The 16,344-nt window shown below is 40.2% G+C and overlaps 1 protein-coding gene across 2 annotated transcripts in view; it reads left to right on the top strand.

Annotated features, from left to right (window-relative positions):
- Positions 1-15,592, top strand: part of CAPN13 (calpain 13) — a 150,815-nt gene extending 135,223 nt beyond the window's left edge. For both annotated transcript variants that reach the window (XM_077959781.1, XM_077959786.1), the window contains one exon: positions 14,760-15,592. The gene's annotated coding sequence lies outside the window, so the exon portion shown is untranslated. The remainder of the gene's footprint in view (positions 1-14,759) is intronic.
- The last annotated feature ends 752 nt before the right edge of the window (positions 15,593-16,344 follow it).

Raw genomic sequence — 16,344 nt, forward strand, 5'->3', positions numbered from 1 at the left:
CCTCCCATGTGGATCACGCTCCTGTTGCCGCTAGAACAAGTTCCCACAACCTTAGTGGCTTAAAGCAACACACATTTACACCTGAGAGTCCCTTGGTCAGCAGTCTCACCGGACATCAGCAGGTCTACGTTTCTTCCTGGAGCCTCTCAGGTCGATTTCGGGTTTTTTGCCCCTTTCTGCATCCTCTTGCTTGTGGCCCCTTCCTCCATCTCTGAAGCCAACAACAGCCGGTTAAGTCCCTCTCACATCGCATCCCTCTGACCCGCTCTTCTATCTCCATCTTCCACTTTTATGGACCCTTGTGATTATGCTGGACTCACCCATCTAAGCCAGGATATAATCTCCCAATCTTAAAGTCAGCCACAACCTTAACATTATCCATAACCTGAATCAAACATAACATATTTACAAGTTTCGGGGATTAAGATGTGGACATCTTTGCGGGGCACAGGCACTATTCCACATCACAAATGCTAAGGTCAGAGGACAGCATATATTTTTTATTTGACAATCCCCTGACTTGGTTTGTAATTTTAAGTATTTAGAGACACGGTATGTGGCCTCCATTTGCACGCTTGCTCTAGGTCTCACAAATGTTGGGGGTGCTCTGGTGGGAGCAGCGTTTGTCCCAAGGTGACTGTTGCCACGGCAGGTCTTGATGGAGTGGGAGGCACCGAGTACTCAGCTTTGGCCAGCAGCTGCCCCCGCTGGAAGCAGTTTCCAAGGTGCCCCCAGCCCGTGGGCCTCCAGAGGAGCAGGTCATCTTCCTTATCTTATCTCTGCCTCAAACCCAATTCTCTGCTCCCAAAACTTTGCTCTCTTTACAATGGCATTTGTCCCCCTCCCCCCCCCCCACAAATAAATTTCCAGTTCTTTTCGCCTTTTACTTTTACATTAAAAAAGGGAGCCACAAGGAAAGAAACATCCTACTCATCCCAGCCCTCGTAGTACAGACACATCAAAGCATGCCAAGCCCTTCCGGAAACCAGAGCATGGCTGACATCATCCTGCCCACATCGCTAAGCAACTGTGGGATCAACATCTGTTTCCATGGAGATATCTCATCATCACCATTCGCCAGGCAGAGCTGAGAAGTGCACCAGGAGGAATGAATATGCTGGGCTGTGCCAGGGAATAACAAAACCCAGTGGCCATGAGCAAAAAAGCAATCACGAGGGTGAAAGGAGGATGAGAGAGATGCGAGGAGGAGGAAGAGAGGGAGAATGGTCCTGAATGGGGTTCAGCAGAGAGTCACTGGCCAGAACCAGGCCAAGGTGGACATCACCAAGCCCAACCCTCTCATTGCCTGAGAGAACCCCAGTTTCAGACTGCTGCTCTGTCTTGCACATTGCTTCACAGGCCATGCTGGGGCCAGAACCCCAGCTCTGTGTCTCCTAGCCCGGGATTTGTCTCCTTTAGAATGAAGGCACTGAGGAGCAAGGATGCTCTGTCTCCTGTTGGTTCCAGGCAAGCACAGATGGTTCCTACTCCTTTTCCTCTGCCCCTTGCTCTGGTCTGCCTAGCATAGTTCCTTCCGAGGATGGTGGCTCCTGCTCATCCAAGGCACCCCCTGTCTCTGCAAGGCATGGCCTCTGATGTGAAGATGGTGGAGGGGAATGGAAGGGAATTGACTTTACTGAGAGCTCACTATGTGCCAGGCACTGTGTCTCATGTTGATTATAGGCCATCTCTATTCATCCTCAAATTCCTCCTGTAAACACTAGAATCTCATTTAACAGGCAAGGAACTGAGGCTCCTCTGAGTTCTTATTCACTATAATGATAAGAAAAGCAAACACTTAGAAATCATGTACTATGCACTGGGTATTGTTTGAAGCTTTTCCAGATTTTAATTCATTTCATCTGCACACCGAGCTGTGAGGGGAGAAGTATCATCTCTCAGTTAAATAGATGGCAGGGGGAGGATTTGAAGCCTCGAGTGACCTTCCCACTGTAGTCAGCTGACCCTACCGTCCTCACTGAAGAGAACGGCTCAGGAAGTTCAAGTCAGGTTCACTAGAATGAGCTGATGATGGGCTGGATGTTGGGACAGGAAGCCAAGTGGGATTTTTCCTTGTGTCTCAGAATTGTAGCCAGTGGCCAGAGCTGACAGTGGAAAGCACTGAAGACCCAGCAATCCTGAGTTCAGAAATCCACCTGCAGTGGGGCTAGCTCCCACCTACAGACCCGGGGAGAGATCTGGCTCCCAGCAAATGCCAAGTGCTCTGCCTGCCTTCCCACTGGCAGTGTTGGAAGAGGCAAGGCCTCCCAGGGAGGGCAGGGGTTGTGGTGAGAGGCTACTCCCCTGAGGCCCAGTGAGAAGGCCTGAGATTCCCTTGTTCCTGGGGTGTCTGCAGCAAGGGAGGCCAGTGGCTGGTCCCCAGGCTGGGCCAGTATTCAGCAAGCCGCAGACCCAAAGCCAGCGGTGGAGCTGTCGTCAGAGCCTCGGGCGCATTCTGGGAATATGTGTCTGACACAGGGCCTCCCACACTGTGGGGAAGAAGAGGACCCATGGCTGGCTCCCTTAACATTTTGGGGTTCACTTGGACCTCGAGATCAGTGCCTACCTCTGGTCCAGAGATTTCCAAAGGCGGAGGCCTGGTGATGTGGCCTTGGCCAGCGGGGCTCAAGAGCAACAGAGATGGAGGGTGTTTCTGGGACCGTACCCATTCTTCTAGCTCTCAGAAAGTCCAGATGAACACCCTAGAAGGTCCCTGGGGTCTATGTAAAGGGATCCTGGGGTCGGCACAGAGCAGGAGCTGCATAGGTCACTGGGGCAAGTAACGGCACTCCCAACCCAGGGTGGGATTTGTGAGTGCTCATTTGCTGTCAGGGCCGAAGGTAGACACAGCTGCCCTCTGGAGGAGTGTGGGACTCAGCTACAGAGGGGACCATGGGGAGCTGACCACGAGCCCCAGAAAATGTTGTGCGCCATCTATGCAGAGAAGACCACCTCATCAGCACCACCAGCATTGGCCAGAACCAAATGAAGCCAGGGACACCAGGGAGAGAGAGAGACAGATGACAGAGACAGTATGTGGTCTGCAGCACTTGAAATATTTACTGTCTGACCTTTACCAAAAAAGTTTGCCAACCTTATTTGTAGCCTGATTGGGTGGGGGTGCAGCTCTAAACAAGGTAAAAGATTCACATTTTAAATTCTATATAAATCCTTCTGTCACTTGTTTCTTTCGCTCAGCATTGTGTTTTTAAAACACCACTGCTGTAAGTGAATATATTACAGTTTATTTATTCATTTTCCTCAGTGATAAATATTTAGGTTGCTTTCGACTTTTTGCTATAAAACTGCTAGAAACATTCTTGTTCATGTCTCCTTGTGCCCATGGGTGAAGTTTCTTGGAGATATATACTTACAGGTGGAATTACTGGGTCGGGGAATATAGACTGCTCCAACTTTATAAACTGTTGCCAAATTGCTCTCCAAAAATGTGGTATCAGTGTATGCTTCCACCATTAGTATTTTCAAGTTCTCTTTACTCCATGTCTTCATTCCACTTGGTATTGTCAGCATTTAGAATGTTTACTAATCTAATCATGTGAAAACAATATCTCATTATGGATTTAATTTGCATTTGTCCAGACACAAAGCGGATGTGCTTTCTCTTCTGTTCATATCTTTTGTTCATTTGGGGAGCTATTTATTTCTAGGCATTCTTTATATATTCTGCATATTAATTCTTTTTTAGTTTTATGGATTGTAAATATCACCTCCCAACATGTGGCTTGTGTTTTGCTCTGATTTTGATGTTTTTTGAGCAACAGAAATGTTTTCTTTTAATGTAGTCAATTCTCAACCTTTCTCTAAAGTTTATAACCTCTGTGTCTCTTTTAGAAGATTATTTCCTGCACATGTCTGTAATTCCAGCACTTCGGGAGGCTGAGGCAGGAGGATCACTTGAGACCAGGAGTTTGAGACCAGCCTGGGCAACATAGGGAGACCCCCATATCTACAAAACATTTTTTAAAAATTAGCCAACCATGGCACACACTTGTGATCTCAGGTACTCATGAGGCTGAGGTAGGAGGATTGCTTGAGCCTCGAGAGGTCAAAGCTGCAGTGATTTGTGATTGCACCATTGCACTCCAGCCTGGGCAACAGAGCAAGGTCCTGTCTCAAAAAGGAAAATAAAATAAATTATTTCCTGGCTCAATTTGATATAAAATTATCTTATAACACATTTTTAAGCTCTGCTTTTCCCATTTGAATCTCTAATCCATCTGGAAATTATTTCTTTGTGCCTCAGTAAATAAACATTTTTATTCTTTCATTGAGATAACCAAATATTACCATCATTTGCCATTGACTTATAGTGACATTTCTGAAATATGTTTAGTTTCCACTTGACTATTGATCTATCCATGTGCCAATACCACACTGCTGAAATTTACTATATGTCTTAATATCTGGTCGGAAGAGGTCACCCATTCCTCTTCCAAACACTTTTGAAATTTTTGGTCCTTTGTTCATCCAATTAGATTCTACAGTTGACTTTCAGGTTCCATAAAAAACAATGAGATCTTTATGAGGATTGCATTGAAAACATAGACTAATTTGGAGATAATTAACATTGTTATATATGTACTTCTTCCACCTGTGAGCATGATGTATCTCCCCATTTATCATGTCTTCTTTGGTACCTTACAATAACTTTTTTTTTTTTTTCCCACAAAAATCTTGTACAACTTCTACTAGATTTATTTCTAGGTAAAAACTTTTTTTTTCTTATTTTTTATGCCATTTGTAAAAGAATGGATAGCTGTCCACCGTAAGTCTATAACCCTCTTGGATTATGTGAAGTTGCTGCTGGAGGCAACTGCACAGTCAGAGGCTGAATACCTCATCCCTCCTGGTATCCAAGTGTGGCCATGGCATCAGTGGTACCTGAGGAATGTGAGCAGAAAAGCAAATGGGTCCCGCCCTCTGGCCCCTGCCATATGGTTGCAGAGGACTTCAAAGTGTTAGAGGGCAGCCAAGAGAGGGAGAGGAACCTAAGTCTCTGAGTCACCAACAACCAGGAACACCCACTTTGAAACTTCTTTGTATTACACAGCGGACTGAAGTCTGATACGGCAGTTGGCTCTCTAAGTGATATACTATTTGGGTAGAGTTTTAACTGTTTTATAAAAACTATCTTTTCTGGCCGGGTGCAGTAGCTCATGCCTGTAATCCCAGCACTTTGGGAGGCTGAGGCAGGCAGATCACTTGAGGTCAGGAGTTCAAGACCAGCTTGGCCAACATGGTGAAACCCCGTCTGTACTAAAAACACAAAAGTTAGCCAGACATGGTGGTGCAAACCTGTAGTCCCAGCTACTCAGGAGGCTGAGGCGGGAGAATCACTTGATCATGGGACATGGAGGTTGCAGTGAACCAAGATTGTGCCACTGCACTCCTTCTGGGCAACAGATTGAGACTCTATCTCAAAAAAAAAAAAAAAAAAAAAAAAAAAATTTCTACTCAATGTTGTCAGTGAATTAAAAAAAAACATATAAGTGGCTGGGCGTGGTGGCTCACGCCTGTAATCCCAGCACTTTGGGAGGCCGAGGCAGGTGGATCACGAGGTCAGGAGATCAAGACTATCCTGGCTAACACGGTGAAATCCCGTCTCTACTAAAAATACAAAAAAAATTAGCCAGCTGTGGTGGCGGGCACCTGTAGTCCCAGCTACTTGGGAGGCTGAGGCAGGAGAATGGTGTGAACCCAGGAGGCAGAGCTGGCAGTGAGCCAAGATCGTGCCACTGCACTCCAACCTGGGCGACAGAACGAGACTCCATCTCCAACAACCAACAAACCAACCAAACAAACAAAATATATATATATGTATTTTGTGTACATTTGTATATTTTTTATATTAAGAAAACATGCTGAAGTGTCTAATAATTTCTATTCTCAGATTCTATGTACAGAGTCGTGTTATCTGTGAAAATGATAACTTTGTTTCTTCCTATTCACTTCATATACTTGTATTTCTTCTTCTCATCTCCATCCTTTGGCCAGGACCTGCCTTTCTCTCCTCTCCCATATAACAGTAATCTTTCTCATGTTTCATCATTAAGTATGAAGTTGTCTAGGATTAGGGATGGATGCCATCTGTTGAGTTAAAGAAGTTTCTTTCTACTCCTAGGTACCCAATCATTTTTATTACAAATGGATATTGAATCATAGCCAGTGCTTTTGCTGCATCTATTGAGATAATACATACATTTTCTCTTTCATCCCTTCATGTAGTGAATGACTAGATAATCTAATATTAACTCATCTTTACAATCCTGGGCTAACCTTGGTCATGAAGAATTTCTTTTATACATTAATTAGTTTCTTTATCTCATAATTTGTTTAAGATTTTTGCACTCATGTTCATAAGTGATGTTTATAATTTTATGTTCTCTTATTTTCTTGGTTTCAGGATGGTTTTGCTAACATTATTAAATGAGTTAATTTAAGGAGCTAATCTCATCTGTTTCTCATCTCTTGGACAGTTTGTATTTTTAAAAGTATATATCTAGTCCTGAAATTTTATAGGGAGAAGGAAAGAGAATGACTAGCCTATTAAGCTATCTGGTGAGAGTTTCTTCTTTCTTTTATTAGGTAATTCTTTAATTTATTTAAATGTATGTTCAGATTTTATATTTCTCCTTGAACAATATTTTAAATATTTTCTCTGAGGTGTCTATTTTGCCGAAAAGTTAAATTTATTCTCATAAAATTGTCCATAATTATCTTGTTTTTTTAAAAAACTCTACATTTTTGTGTTTTTTTTTTAATATTGTTTATTCATGCCTCCTCCTTTTTTTCCTTGATAAGTCTTACTGGAGACTTTTCTACCTTATTCATCCGTCCAAATAACCAGATGTGGGCTTGACTGATTTTTCTCTAATGTATATTTTAATTTCATTGTATTGATTTCTGCTCTTAATGCTATAATTTCCTTCCCTCTACTCTCTATTTGGATTTACTCTATGGTTCCTTTTCTTATTCTTAAGTTGGATATTAGCTTGTTAATTTTTAGTCTTCCTAACTTGCTAATATAAATACTACATATTTCTGTCATTTCCACCTTAGCTGGATTCCACACCATTTTGTTTGTTTGTTTGTTTGTTTGTTTTGAGATGGAGTGTCTCTTTGTCACCCAGACTGCAGTGCAGTGGCACAATCTCAGCCTCCGGAGTAGCTGGGACTACAGGCGCCTGCCACCACCCCCAGCTAATTTTTTGTAATTTTAGTAGAGACGGGATTTCACCCATTAGCCAGGATGGTCTCGATCTCCTGACCTTGTGATCCGCCCGCCTCGGCCTCCCAAAGTGCTGGGATTACAGGCGTGAGCCACCGTGCCCAGCCTTCCACACCTTTTATTAACCATAATATTTTTACTTCAGTTCTAAGAATGTCTACTTTCCATTATAATTTTTTAATCCATGAATTACTAGAGGTGTGTGGGGGTGTGTGTGTGTGTGTGTGTGTGTGTGTGTGTTTTGATTTCCAAATGTGTGGGGAGATTTGTGTTATTTTTTGTCACTGATTTCTAACTTAATTTTGTTGTGGCCAGATAATATGGTTGGTATGATACTGATCTTAAGAAAGTGGTTGAGACTTGTTTGCCTCATTCATAGATAATTTTTGTAAATTTTTTCATATAGATAAATGGATATATGAATGGATGGATGGGTAGGTGGGTAGATAGATAAATGTAGACAGACAGACAGACAGATAGACAGACAGACAAATGGAGAATGCTGTAATTTGTTATAAGGGAATGTGAGAAAAATGTGTATTTTCCAATTGGTGAATGCAAAATTCTTCATGCATCTATTTAAATCAAGTTTGTTACTGGTGCTGTTCATTTCCCAATATCCTTACAGGAGTTTCATGATTTAACAATGATGAGATATGCTGAAGTGCTAAAGGAACTCACTGTGAATTCAGATTTCTCAATTCCTCTTTTCCGTGCACTTAGGCTATGTCTATCTTTTCTTGTAGTGGTATATATAGCTAGATAAGATTTCTTTTTGTTAGCGTTTCATTGGTGTATATTTTTCCATCCTTTTACCCTTTGGAGTTCTTGGGTTTTTTAGTATGTTTCTTTGGAGTCCTTAAGTTTTTTATATGTCTCTCATCAACAAAATATAACAGACTGTTGTTTCTTTGTTTCAAATAGTCCAACAATTTCTCTTTAAACTAGAAACTTTAGTCCATTTACATTTACTGAGATGATTAATAAATTCCGATTCATTTCTAGCAAAGGCATGTTGGTTTCTATATATATTGCTTTTTAATTTAGTTTTGTTTTTTCAAAGTTTATTGAGATATGATTGACATACAATAAACTGCACAGATTTAAAGTATACAATTTGATAAGTTTTGACATATGTATAAACCCATGGAGCAATTAGCACAACCAAGATAATGAACATATCTATCATTCTCCTGAGGCTTTCCTATTCCCCATTGTGATTTCTCCTTCCCGCCCTCCCCAGGCTCCATCCCTGAGCAAACACTGATCTGTTTTCTATCACTATAGATTAGTTGACATTTTCTAGAATTTCAGATATACATAATTATGAAATATGTACTCGATATTGTTTAGCTTCTTACATTCAGCTGTAATTACTTTGTGGTTGGCCATGTTCATTCCTTTTTATTGCTGAGCAGTGTTGTGTTATGTAGATATTCTTTAATGTGTTTATTCACTCCCTTGTTAATGGGCATTTATTACAGATAAAACTGTTAAGAACATTTGTGTACAAGTCTTTGTTACAGACATATGTTTTCATTTCTGTTGGTAAATACTTAGGAGTGCAATGGCAAAGTCACATAAGAGATATATGCTTAACATTTTAGGAAATTGTCAAGCTGTTTCCCAAAGTGGTTATACTATTTTATATTCCCATAAGCTGTGTATAAGAGTTCTACTTTCTTCCATATTTTTACTAAAACTTCGTAGGGGCAGTCTTTTTAATTTTCTCTTTTCTAATAGACATGTAATGGTATTTCACTGCAGTGGTTTTACTTTGCATTTATAATATAGTGATTTTAATTTGCATTTACCTAGCTACTAATGATTGTTGAGCATCTTTTCATGTGTTTATTTGCCATCTATCTATCTTCTGTGGTAAAGTGTCTGTTGAAGATTTTTGCCCATTTTAAATTAGGTTTTTAGTTTTATTATTGAGTTTTGAGAGTTTTATATATTCTGTATACAAGTCTCTTATCAAATCTTTGCTTTGCAGATACTTTCCTCCAACCTGTGGCTTTTCTTTTCATCCTTTTAACAGTATCTTTTTAAATGCAGAGGTTTTTAATTTTGATGAAGTCAGGTTTATTAATTCTTTCTTTCATGGGTTGTGCTTTTGGTGTCATATTTTTTAATGTCTTTGCTAATTCAAATTTATGAAGATTTTCTCCTATGTTTTCTTCTAGAGGTTTTATAGTTTTAAGTATTACATTTAGGTAAATGATCCATTTTGAGTTAATTTTTATATATAATGATATGTATGCATTAAAGTTGATTTGTTTGTTGTATGCAAATGCGTATCCATTGTTCCAGTACCACTGAAAAGTAGAGACCTTATTCTCTCTCTATTTAATTTTGGGTAGTTTCTGTTGCTGTCTTGAGTCACTCACAAGCTCTTTACCATGACCTTCCATCAAGTACTTTTGAAACAGAATGGGGGAAGGAGATGACCTTTCTTAATGGCAATAGGTTTAAAACTTGGGTAATCCACTCCCACTGGAGGACAGGCACAAAACTCCAGCCACTTCCCAGACCCTTCTCTTTTACAAGGAAAAAGCCTTAAGATACTGGAAGGATAGGAAATCAAGGTCCCGGGAGAAAAATCACTTTCCCTGGCTAAAGGTAAAAGCAAAGGTCATTTGACGTTGGAGGAGGGGTCAGAAATTCTTCTGCTCCTCATCTACTACTGGTGAGGCAAGAAGCCCACTCAGTCCCAGGATTCTGTACCGATACAAAGCAGAGGTCTGATATCACTGGAGGTGGGACCATAGTGAGGCAGGCAGCTCTCCTCTGTCTAAGATGCCCCACAGGTATGAGGCAAGGTATAGATTCCACAAAAGGGAGAAGCAAGAATTATGAGGGGCAGGTGCACAGAGCCTGCCTAAGACTAAGACTAAATGAGAAAAATGGAGAACCCCTCCTACCCCCAATATGAGCCTTGTGCTGAGTAATGAGCAATCACAGAAGAACATAGAGGGCTCCTCTCTGTGGTGGAGGTGTGCAGGGTCCCCCTGAAAGCTAAGCAGGAAGTAGAAATACTAAGAAAAATCTGGCTCCCCAGGCTCTATACTAGATACAAGATAGCAGCAACCCACCACTGGAGGAATTTGAAGTATGTGTTGCCCTAAAGTAAGTTATTACAACTGCAAAACTAAAACCCAGCACAACTACTGATTTTAATTGACTCAACCCCCCACACGAACAGCCTGGCAGATACAGAGGGATACCTACTTCCTGGCATAAACACAGGTTACCTCAATCTTTACTGTAATTCATACACAGTGTTTGGAACACAATTTTTAAAACTACAAAGACACCCTCATACACACATTTACAAGACACACAAAAAAGCCAGAAAATAAACAACCTATTGTAAAGAGATAAAACAATTCACAGAACCAGACCCAGAGACAGTACAGATGCTGAAACTATCAGGGGCTTTAAAATAATTACGATTATTTGGTGGAAAGGGGTCTAGTGGAAAAGGTGGACAACTTTTGTAAACAAATGGAGAATTTCAGCAGAGATGGAATTATAAAAGATAATCAAATAGAGATGCCAAAATAAAAAAAAAAGACACAGAATTTCTTGAAAGCTTTTAAGCAGACTGTATGCAACAGAGGAAAGAAACAGTAAACTTAAAGATAGGTCAATCAATAGGAATTATCCAAATTGAAACACAAAGAGGCAAAAAATGGAAACAATAAAAATAACAATTGAGGAAAGCATCCAAAAGCTGTGGACGATATCCATATCAATGATCTAACACTGGGATCCCAGAAGAAAAAGAGAGGGAGGGCCGGGCACCATGGCTCACGCCTGTAATCCCAGCATTTTGGGAGGCCAAGGCAGGCAGATCACCTGAGGTCAGGAATTCGAGTTCAGCCTGGCCAACATGGTCAAACTCTGTCTCTACTAAAAATACAAAAATTAGCTGGGCGTGGTGGTGTAGCATCCATAATCCCGGCTACTCAGGAGGCTGAGGAAGGAGAATTGCTTGAACCAGGGAGGCAGAGGTTGCACTGAGCTGAGATCGTGCCACTGCACTCCAGCCTGGGCAACAAAGCAAGACTCCAGCTTAAAAAAAAAGAAGAAGAAAAGAAAGAGAGGCTAGAAGAGAACTATTTGAATATACAATGTCCAAGAACTTTCCAAAATTAATTAAAAGCAACTCTCCAAAATTAATTCATATTTCTATGAATCTTAGCAAACTCCAACAAGAATAAATAAAAACAAAACAAAAATTAAGCTCATCATAGTCAAACCACTGAAACCCAAAGATAAAGATAAAATCTTGAAAGCAACCAAAGAGGAGGGTATCATGCAAACAGGAGTAAAAGATTAGAATTACAGCAGACTTTTAATCTCTGCAATCCAGAGCTAGAAAAACATCTTTAAAGTGTCGGGGAGGGCAGGGGCAGGAAACCAAAAACCTGTCAGTTCATAATTTTATACCCAGCAAAAACAGTTTTTGAAAACAAAAGCAAAATAAATGCTTTTTCAGGCAAAGAAAACTGAGGGAATTCACTATAAAAACTTGTAAAGGAACTTTTGCAGGCAGAAGGAATATATCAAATGGAAACTTGGATCTCCACAAAGAAATGAAGATTGCTGGAACTGGTAAAAATTGGGGTAAATAGAAAAGACTTTTTGTTCCTTTTAAAAGTCTCTTTACAACAGGTAAAATGTATGACAAAAAATAGCATAAAGAATGGGAGGAAGGAAATTGGATTATACTGTGCCGAGCTTCTTACACTACTATTTAATGGTATAATGTTATTTGAAGCTGTTTATTGTAAACTCAAGAGCAGGACTGTAAAAACAAAAGTAAAAATGCAGATGTGAGTCACAAGTCAAAATGTAAACATATCTGTTGACAATATATAGTTATACAATTATGTATATATTGACAATATATAGTTATACAATTATGTGTATATATATTATATATATAACAATATATAGTTATACAATTATATAGTTATACAAATATAGTTATGACAATAATAGTTAATACAATTATTTTAGGTGAAGAAGAGGGGTAAAAAAATATTGGAAACAAAGTAAGTTTTGCTAATTGCCTTCTCTGTAACATGTGATAATGAAAAAAACTGAATAGTTAGGCAATAGAAGTATATGCATATTTAACATGGTGAAGATAAACGCAAAAAGATAATCCCATAAACTAGGAGAGCATTGTAGAGGAAAGGGAAAAGGAGGCATGCTAGTTTTATTCTTATTTATAGAAGAGAACTAATATATTCTGCCTAAGGAAAGCTAAGGCCATTACACAAAGCTTTAATCTTAAAGGTAAATACTACAAAAACAACAACAATTCACTTTCTTAACATGAGAAGAACCACACACACAAAAGAAACAAGGCCAAAAGGAAAAAGAATAAAATAATAAATAAAAGAATAAAGAAAGAATAAATAATATAATAAAAGCCACGGGGTAAAAAACTAAAAGATAAGTAAAAATTAAAAGTAAAAACAAGAAACATGATATAAAATTATATGACAAAGCTAGGCGTGGTGGCTCACACCTATAATCCCAGCACTTTGGGAGGCTGAGGCAGGTAGTTTACTTGAGGCCAGGAGTTCAAGACCAGCCTGGCCAACATAGTGAAACCCTGTCTCTATGGAAAAAATAAAAATAAACATAAAAATAAAATACAAAAATTAGCTAGGCATGGTGGGGCACTCCTATAATCCCAGCTACTTGGGAGGCTGAAGCAGGAGAATTGCTTGAACTCGGGAGGCAGAAGCTGTAGTGAGCTGAGATTGGGCCACTGCACTCCAGCCTGGGCAACAGTGAGACCCTGTCTCAAAAAAAAAAAAAAAAATTATATGACAAAACCCTAAACAAATGTATTTGTCATATCTATAAATGTAAATGAGCTAAATTCACCTCTTAAAAAGATTTCGGATAGACTCACAGAGCAAAACCCAACTCTGTGCACCGTACAAAAGGCACACCTAAAACCAAATGATTCAGGAAGGCTGGAAATGGAAGAACGGACAGCGTTACACTCGGTAAATGCCAGGAAGAAAAAAATCAAGAATCACGAAGTTAATGTAAGGAAAGGGAGGATTCAGAAATCACTATACAAGACAAAGACACTTTATAATGCCAAGGGTTATGATCCACAACTCAGATGTAAGAATTATGAACATGCAGTCAACACAGTAGCAAATTTTATACAGTAAGAATGATGGAAAAAATCAGGAGAAATTGATAAACACCCATAACAAGAGATTTAAATTTATGTCTTGGTCTAGGGCAGATCAAGAAAACAAACAAAAAGAAACAGGTCAAGTTATAGTCAACCTTAGTAAGATCATAGGGCAAGTACTGTACCTTAATAATAGAGAACACACCTTTTCAATGCCAAGTGAAGATAAGCACTCATGAAAGCCTTACATTAAGCCACAAAGGGAACCTCAATAAATAATATAGGTGATGTTCTCTAGTCACAATAAATGTAATAAAATTAAAAATGAATAACAATATCCTGAAAACATTCCTTTCATCTGAAAATTAATAAACTCCTTTCTAAATTAATAAACTCATTACTCTTAGGTTAAAGGGGAAAATAGAAACAAATAGAATTAACTATGTGTATTAAAGAAAAAGTACACATGTTAAATCCAATAAGCATATAAATAAAGCAGTGCTCAGAGGAAAATTAATAATCCTTGACAGATATATCAGTTAAAAAAATATAAAACAGGTGAATAAGATTCAATTCAGAAAGAAAAGGAAAAACAGCAGGAAGGAAAATATAAAAACAAAGTAATTAATAACAGAGAAACATAGGACCAATACATAAATCCAAAATGTGATCCTTTGAAAAGAGTAAATTGAGAAATGAAAAAGAAGACACAAATAACAAAGAAACAGGGGGAATAAACATAGAAAGGAAAATTAAAATAATCATGTGAAACCACTTTGCATGCTATTAAGTGAATATATCCTAAAACCTGATATAATGGAAGTCAATTTGGGCTGGTAAGAGAAAAAAATTAGATAAATTGAGCAGAGTATTTGAACAAATAATAATTCACAAATTGGGCAGTACTCAGAACAAGGAGAGGTTCAGAGAGCTATACTTAGCAACGTGAGCAGGCAGTATTTACAGATAGAAAAAAGGAAGTGACACACAGAAAACACTTGATTGATTACAGCTGGGCATTTGCCTTAATAAGGACATGATCTGATCAGTTGGTAGCCTGTGATTGGCTAAAGTTCAGCTGCTCTAATTGGCTGAAACACAGATATTTTTACAGGAATATACTCTTCATTAAGTTGCAGTTTGTTTACATACAAAGTTAAGTTGCAGTTTGCTATGTAGGAACTCAAAGTAGGAAGGCAGCCTCAGGCCAAATTTAGTTCAATTTAACAGGGCTCAGAGGGGTTGCATGAGTAACTAGCAGAGCCGAGACTGGATACAGTCTTGTGACTCCCAAGTCAAAGTTTCTCAAGCACATCCACTGTCTTCTGCCTGCAGCTTCCTTGGACAAAAGCTGGGAGATCCGGATCCTGTCTAGGGTCTGCAGGAGGATAAATTGGCAGAAAAGGCTGGCTCTGGATTTGTTGAGCCTCTGAAAAAAACCATCATTGGCATCAGGGACCAAGAGGCCTAGCTAGACAGAGTCCTCCCTCTTTATGTAAGCCCCAGCCTGCCCACCAGGATCATCCAGCACACAGTGCACACCACCCCACAGCTTTCTGGCTCTACTAGACTCTGACCTCTCCCCTTACTCAGCCTGGACTGCATCTTTCATCTGTCTGGGGTCCTCAGGACAGCACTCACTTCTGCCACTTCCCCACCTCGTCCGCTTCTAAGAGCCAGATCCCAGCCAGCTGTAATGCAGGCCATGTTTCCTCAAGAAACTTATACAGCACCCAAGAGGTGAGGGGCAAACCAGCATCCCCAAACCCAAGTGTGGAGTCCACCCAACAGAGAGTGGGCTCCAAGAGAGCTGGAACGTGGATCAGCAGCCCATAAGGATGCAAAATCAAGGCCAGCCTGACAGACACCAAAGATACCCACCATATTGGGTTCAGTGGAAGAGAGAGTTGTGGAACAATGCGATTAGTATAATCTACTTTGTAAACCTTTTTTGCTGATTGTAAAAGTAAGATGATGGAGGGGAGAGAGGAACACATGAAGTGAAAATATATTTTCCTATCACCCAGGAATCCCCAGCCTCTGTTTCTAGGTGGCAAGCTCAATTTTCATGTCTGCTGTATTCTTATTTTTCCATATATGAAATAGCATGTAAATGTTTATAAATAGGTTATACATACACATAGTTTATATTAAAATTTCACACCAAATGGAGCCGTTCATTAATGTGTTCATTCAGTCTTCCATTTTAAATGGATTGGATGCCAAAGATCTGACGATGAGCAAAACTAGGGCCAGTCCCTGCTCCCACAGAGCCCAGTGTGGATGCGACCATCAAATATCCACACAAAGGAAGGTATAATTAGAAACTGAGATCCAGTGAGGAAACACATGGGAAAGTCTCAACAGTGAAGCTTTCCACAGTGGCAGCCACAACTGTCATTGTTTAAGAGACAGTTACCAGCAAGCTGGGCATCGCAGACCTGGCCATCAATGCATTCTCTTCAGGCCTCTACTCTGCTTCTGATTGAGAACCAGAGCTGTGACTCACTGCCCTCCACCATCTGCTGGAGGGGCTCAAATGACTCAGCCCCACCCCACCCCATCCTCCAGGAATGCTTCAGAGGAACAAGAGACAAAATTATTCCATGTGACTCAGGCCCAGCCTGGCCCTCTGCCCCTCTGTGCCTGAGAAGCAGTGGTGGCCATCACCGTGCCCCTGAAGGACACATCTTTTCAGGTAAGCAATGCGCTTAGGGAGATTGTCGTAGCCTGTTTGGGCTGCTACAACAAAAACGCCACAGACTGGTTGGCTTAAATGACACACATTTACTTCTTACGGTTTTGGAGTCTGGGAAATCCAAGATCCAGGGAGATTCAGTGTTGGCTGAGGACCCACTTCCTGGCTCAGAGGTGGCCATCTCCTCACTGTGTCCTCACATGGCTGAAGGGGTAAGAGGTC

This window comes from Macaca mulatta, chromosome 13 (genome assembly GCF_049350105.2).
Source record: "Macaca mulatta isolate MMU2019108-1 chromosome 13, T2T-MMU8v2.0, whole genome shotgun sequence".
Lineage (NCBI taxonomy): Eukaryota > Metazoa > Chordata > Mammalia > Primates > Cercopithecidae > Macaca > Macaca mulatta.